This window comes from Aotus nancymaae, unplaced genomic scaffold (genome assembly GCF_030222135.1).
Source record: "Aotus nancymaae isolate 86718 unplaced genomic scaffold, 86718_ANA_hifiasm-v0.15.2.pri h1tg000016l, whole genome shotgun sequence".
Classification (NCBI taxonomy): Eukaryota; Metazoa; Chordata; class Mammalia; order Primates; family Aotidae; genus Aotus; species Aotus nancymaae.
The window spans coordinates 62,796,335-62,802,196 of record NW_026988428.1 but is presented as its reverse complement, the minus strand read 5'-3'; the positions used below and the strand labels follow the sequence as shown (position 1 = coordinate 62,802,196).

General features: G+C 45.1%; 1 pseudogene; it reads right to left on the bottom strand.

Annotated features, from left to right (window-relative positions):
* Positions 1–3,319: 3,319 nt before the first annotated feature.
* The window catches only part of LOC105721337 (protein FAM98B-like), a 36,894-nt pseudogene continuing 34,351 nt past the window's right edge, over positions 3,320–5,862 (bottom strand).

The following is a 5,862-nucleotide window of genomic DNA, read 5'->3' as shown; positions in this document are numbered from 1 at the left end:
GGTCCGCCTCCAGGGGCGGGTCGAGGAGCCAGGCCCGGGATCCAGGAGCAGCTGGGCTCCGCCTCGCGCCGGAGGCGGTTGGCTGCGAGGGCCGGGCCGCCGCGGTCCTAGTGCCACCCAGAGGAGCGGCCCGCTGATAGCACCCGAGCTTGCAGAGCGCTTTTACCTGCTCGGCGCGGTTATCTCGCGCAGAGATCTTCTATCTTTCACGTGCACCTGAATCACCCAGAGGGCATGTTAAAGAGGGATTGAGAAGCACCTGCAAAACTGCTGACTCAGTAGATTTGGGGTGGGGCTGAAAATTTGCATTTCTAACAAGTTCCTGAGACGTACTGTTGCTGCTGGCCTCAGGACCAATTTTTTTCTGTAAAGCGCATGGAAGAAAGTCATCGTGCGCTCAAGAGATTGTTAACCCTTAATAAAAAGAAAAAGAAAAAAAGGAGGACTCAACAGGTCAGATGCAAATAAGTGTGAAAGAAAGTGGATAGTCTATTTGGGGATTCTGAAAGTCCCTGAGGAAGGCTGACTTTGGAGACCGGATCACGAAGCACGACCTCTTAATTGCCGACCTTTTGTTATGGATTAACTCCCTTATTTTCTTGTTCCCAGCTCAAACCAGATGGCATTTGAGATAAAATGCGCCTTGAATAAGATAAAACACCCCTTGACTACTACATCCTTAATGTGGAATGTTAAATAGACCCTTCCCAAAAACAAACACTGCCGAAAACCAATCAAATTGCTTTAACTATGCGTTAATCTATGGAAAATGTTGACATCCTGTTAAGCTTCCCAGACCTTGCCTATATAAACGACCCTAAAACTTCTCCATTTCGAAGCACTGACCCCCATCATTTGGAGTCTGTGTCCTACCAAGTCATCGTCAAACTTTGCACCCAAATAACCCAATATTTATTCACATTGCTAGAATCTCATTATTAAGGTTTACGTAAGCGTTTACTCAGCAATGAAAGTTGCAGCCAGGATAGCAAATCAGAGATTGTGCCACCGGAGAGGGGCAGGGGAGCTTATGTTTATAGGAATTTATTTGTTACATAAATTGTCAGATTATTTCATTAGTAGATTAAACAAAGAAGTCTTTAATCATTAGAAGGGTACAAAACAAACTATATACAGAAATTTTTTTTTTTTTTGAGATGGAGTCTCGCACCGTCGCCCAGGCTATAGTGCAGTGGCACGGTCTCGGCTCACTGCAATCTCCGCCTCTTGGGTTCAAGCAATTCTCCTGCATCAGTCTTCCGAGTAGCTGGGACTACAGGCGGGCGCCACCACATCCTGCTAATTTTTTTGTTTTTAGTAGAGACAGGGTTTCACCATGTTGACCAGGATGGTCTTGATCTGCTGACCTCGTGATCCGCCCGCCTCGGCCTCCCAAGGTGCTGGGATTACCAGCCTGAGCCACCATGCTTGGTCACCCCCAATCTTTAAGAATATTCTGGGGCCAGGTGTGGTGGCTCAGGCCTGTAATCCCAGCACTTTGGGAGGCCGAGGTGGGTGAATCACTTTAAGTCATGAGTTCAAGACCAGCCTGCTCAACATGGTGAAACCCTGTCTCTACTAAAAAAATTTAAATTGCCAAAATAAAAATAAAAAATAAAAAAACAAAAATTAGCCAGTCACGGTGGTAGGTGCCTGTAATTTCCAGCTACTGGGGAGGCTGAGGCAGGATAATGGCTTGAACCTGGGAGGCGGAGGTTGCAGTGAGCCGAGATTGCACCACTGTACTCCAGTATGGGCCACAGAGAGACTCTGTCTCACACACAAAAAAGACTGGGAGTCAGGCATGGTGGCTTATGCCTGTAATCCCAGTACTTTGGGAGGCTGAGGAGGGCAGATCACTTGAGACCAGCAGTTCGAGACCAGACTGGCCAAGATGGTGAACCCCATCTCTACAAAAAATATTATACAAAAAGCAAAAATAATTAGCCAGGAGTGGTGGCATGCACCTGTAGTCCTAGCTACTTGGGAGGCTGAGGTGGGAGGATCACTTAAGCTTGGGAGGCGAAGGTTGCAGTGAGCCAAGATTGAGCCCCTGAACTTCAGCCTAGGTGACAGAGTAATACCCTGTCTTGGAAAAAAATATTGGGACCAGTTTTCTTGGGCTGTGTGTTGTTGAGAAAATGGTTGTTTTGAAGGAAATAATTTTCACAATTTCTTTGTGGGTCTCAAAGTTTAGCAGCAGCTGAGCATGGAGTCAATAGCCCAAGATGGAGTCACTGATGTCAAGCGTTGAAAATTGCTAAACTGCATAAGGAGACTTTTTTTTTCACGCTATTGCAGTAAGGACATCATCCATTAATGCAGAGGAATCTCCTCAAAGAAGAAGGAAAGAGACTTCACATTTTTATAGGAGGAGGTAAACAAGGAAATCTTGTCTGAATGATTAATGGATGAGAAAGGGCAGAGGTGGTGAGGTGAACCAAACCAACTCCATCTTAGAGGTTAGCCTGACTGGCTCCATCTTGGCTTCTCCCCCTGCCATTCCTCTCTTGAGTGCATACCTGAGTTTCACGGTGCTGGGTCATGTTGTGCTTAGAACTATAGAAAGATATAACCGTTGCTTGACAAGCCCACTTGCTATTGTGAATATCCCCTTGGTTGATTATATGGAAAGTACCAAACTCCGCCCCCCTTAGTAACCAGCAATCATGAGAACTGCTTGTGTATACCCTCCTTAGTTAATCAACAATCACGGGAGCCTCCTCCCCTAACTTGCTTATTCTGCTTTTGTAAAATTCCACTTTGCCCCCCTTACCCTGAGCAACATATAAAAGGAAATTTCACCCCTTCATCGGGACTGAGAGATTTTGAGTGTGAGCTGACTCTTGGTGGCCAGCAATAAAGGACTCACAGTTGGAACACAGATGTGATATGTGATGCTTTCCTTTTTTTTTTTTTGAAACGGAGTTTCGCTCTTGTTACCCAGGCTGGAGTGCAATGGCGCGATCTCGGCTCACCGCAACCTCTGCCTCCTGGGTTCAGGCAATTCTCCTGCCTCAGCCTCCTGAGTAGCTGGGATTACAGGCACGCGCCACCATGCCCAGCTAATTTTTTGTATTAGTAGAGACGGGGTTTCACCATGTTGACCAGGATGGTCTCGATCTCTTGACCTCGTGATCCACCCACCTCGGCCTCCCAAAGTGCTGGGATTACAGGCTTGAGCCACCGCGCCCGGCCGATGCTTTCCTTCTAACTCGCTCAGATACAATAGTGGTTAGTGAGTGCTTGCGATACAAGAGGGCAGACTACTCCTTTGCCCTTGAAGCTTGTTGGTTTTGGTTTTTAATTTTTGTAGTCTTCAGTATCTCCTGTATCCACCACCATCACCACCTCCTCCATATGGATCTCCATAATCTCTTCCACCATAATCTCCCCTCCCACCATCATCTCCTCTGCCTTGGAAACCTCCTCTACCAACTCCACCCCACCTCCTCCTCACTACCTCCTCCCTCTTTCCCACCATTTCCCCATCCTCCTCCACCCCCAGCCACCTCTTCCACCTCCACCCCCACAGCCTCTTCTACCACCTCCATCTCCACCACTACCACAACCACCCCTTTCACCACTGCCTTCTTGTCTCTTTTGCCAAGGGGGCATTTCAGAAGGTGGTGGTTCAATTTCATTCAGCCAGCCTCCCCTGTCAGGCAGGCACTCTTCCCATTAGCCCCTTATTGATGGCACATGCTGTCTTGTTCCAGCTGGCTCCACTGTTTGCCCTAGTGATCTTGGATAGATCTTCATGAGCAGCAAGTAGATGCACTATTGTAATTGCTGTCTTAGGTGACAAAGCATAACACAAGTAAATTCTTGCTGTGTCATCTATTCTTACTTTTGCTGTATCACACCATCCAAAGGACTGTACTGCCCCTTCTAATTGTTTCATTAACACTCGTAGGAAGCACTTATGTTCACAGGAAAGAGCATCATTGACTCTTTCTAGTTGTTCTGCTTGTGTCAAATTTGATTTTCGGCAGAGTGGTTTTCCCACATAATTTTTCTGGACTTTTGAAAGAATATCTTCCACCTTAAAAAAAAAAAAGCTTTTTTAATTTTTAAAATTTGAAATAAGATGGGATCTTGCTGTGTTGCCCAAATTGGTCTCAAACTCCTGGGCTTAAGAGATCCTCCTGTCCCCACCTCACAAGGTGCTGGGATTATAGGCATGAGCCACTGCACCCCTCCTGTCTCTCATCTTTGATTCCAGTTGGTTTAGCATAACTGGAATGTTGGAAGTTGTTGACTTGGGTACACCAAGGTTATCACATAGAACTTGAACTTCCTGATAAATTTCACTCTTTTTATCTAATTGAGAATTTTAATGTTTCTTGTTCTGTAATATCTGTGAAGCTTGAAGTTCTGTACTTAAAAATAATAGAAGTTTCAAACAGTCCTTTTCACGTTTTTTTATTTACAGTGGCGTGATCTCGGCTCACTGTGGCCTTGACCTCCTGGGCCTAGGCGATTCTCACACCTCAGGCCCCCAGCATGCACCACTACACCCAGCTAATTTTTCTATTTTTTTGAACTCCTGCACTCAAGCAATCCGTCCACCTTGGTCTCCCAAACTTCTGGAGTTACAGGCATGAGCGACTGTGCCCAGCCAGTCCTCCTTTTTAAAAATGATCTTTAGTATCTCCTGGTATGTGTACAGAATACAGACATGCCATTTCTTTTTAAAAAATCACTTATCTCAAGCTGGAAGCTCTTTACATCATCTCTTTGAGCATAAGTCATCTTTCTTCCAAGTTGCATAATGATTTTATTTGAAAGACTAACCATATACCGTATAGGAATATATATAGTTTATATATATTCTTTTATGGTATATACCACCTCCTCCCTACGTAAGAGCCTATATATAATCCTATACAGTATATATTCCTACATCTAGTCCACGCTCTGCTGCCTTAGTAAGGGCTTGCTCCTCTAGCAATGGTCCCTTATACCCCAGTGCCTCCAGTGTGTCTCCCTCTATGGTTGGTTTGGGACCCGACTCTGGCCATCTGGTGGCCCGACTCTGGCCATCTGGTGGCCCTTTGGCTCAAACCTGTTCAGTGCCCTAAGTATGCCTCAAGGTTTGAATCTTGGTTCTGCAGTTCCCTAGTGATACAACTTTGTGGGAAAATCACTTCATTTTTTTGCTTCATTTTCTCATCTGTAAAATGGAGATAACTGTAATACTTACCTCATTGGATTTTTGAGATAGTTACATGAATTAATACATATACTTCACCTGGAGCAGTTCCTGAACAAAGCAGGGCACACTTGGCTCAGATAAGGGGTTTTCTAGCACCTAGCCACACAGGTCAGCAAGCGAAACAAAAGAAACAAAGAGAGGGAATCTGGTTGCCAGAAAGTCTGATAGAGACCCTACTCATATACAGCCTGAGGAAGGCTATGTGTCCAACGGGACTTAATGCCCAGGAAGCTACAACTCACTCTACTTGGGATAAAGTGACTGATCTCTCTGCCACGTATCCTTGTCTGTACTTGTGCTGATTTTATCCTGTCTCTGTTAGGTAAGTAAAGGTTGTCTGATTTTTCCAAAAGCGTTTGATCTTTGCGCAGTCTTAAAGTACAAGTGGTATTCATTAATAGAGTAGTCTTGAATGTCACCAGCAAGGAACTTACAAAGGGAGAATGCAATCTTACGGACCTAAAAGTTTACTTAAGAGCCAAGCTTTACACTGTCTTTTCTTTAAGAGATTTACAACCTACTGTGCCAAAAAGCCTTGTCAACTGGTCAGGCTTGGGAAAGATTCCCCTCATAGATTAGATTGCTCCATACTATGCTTCCTTTCATAAATTACAAATCCTCTCCCTGTGTTTTCCAGTATTCAA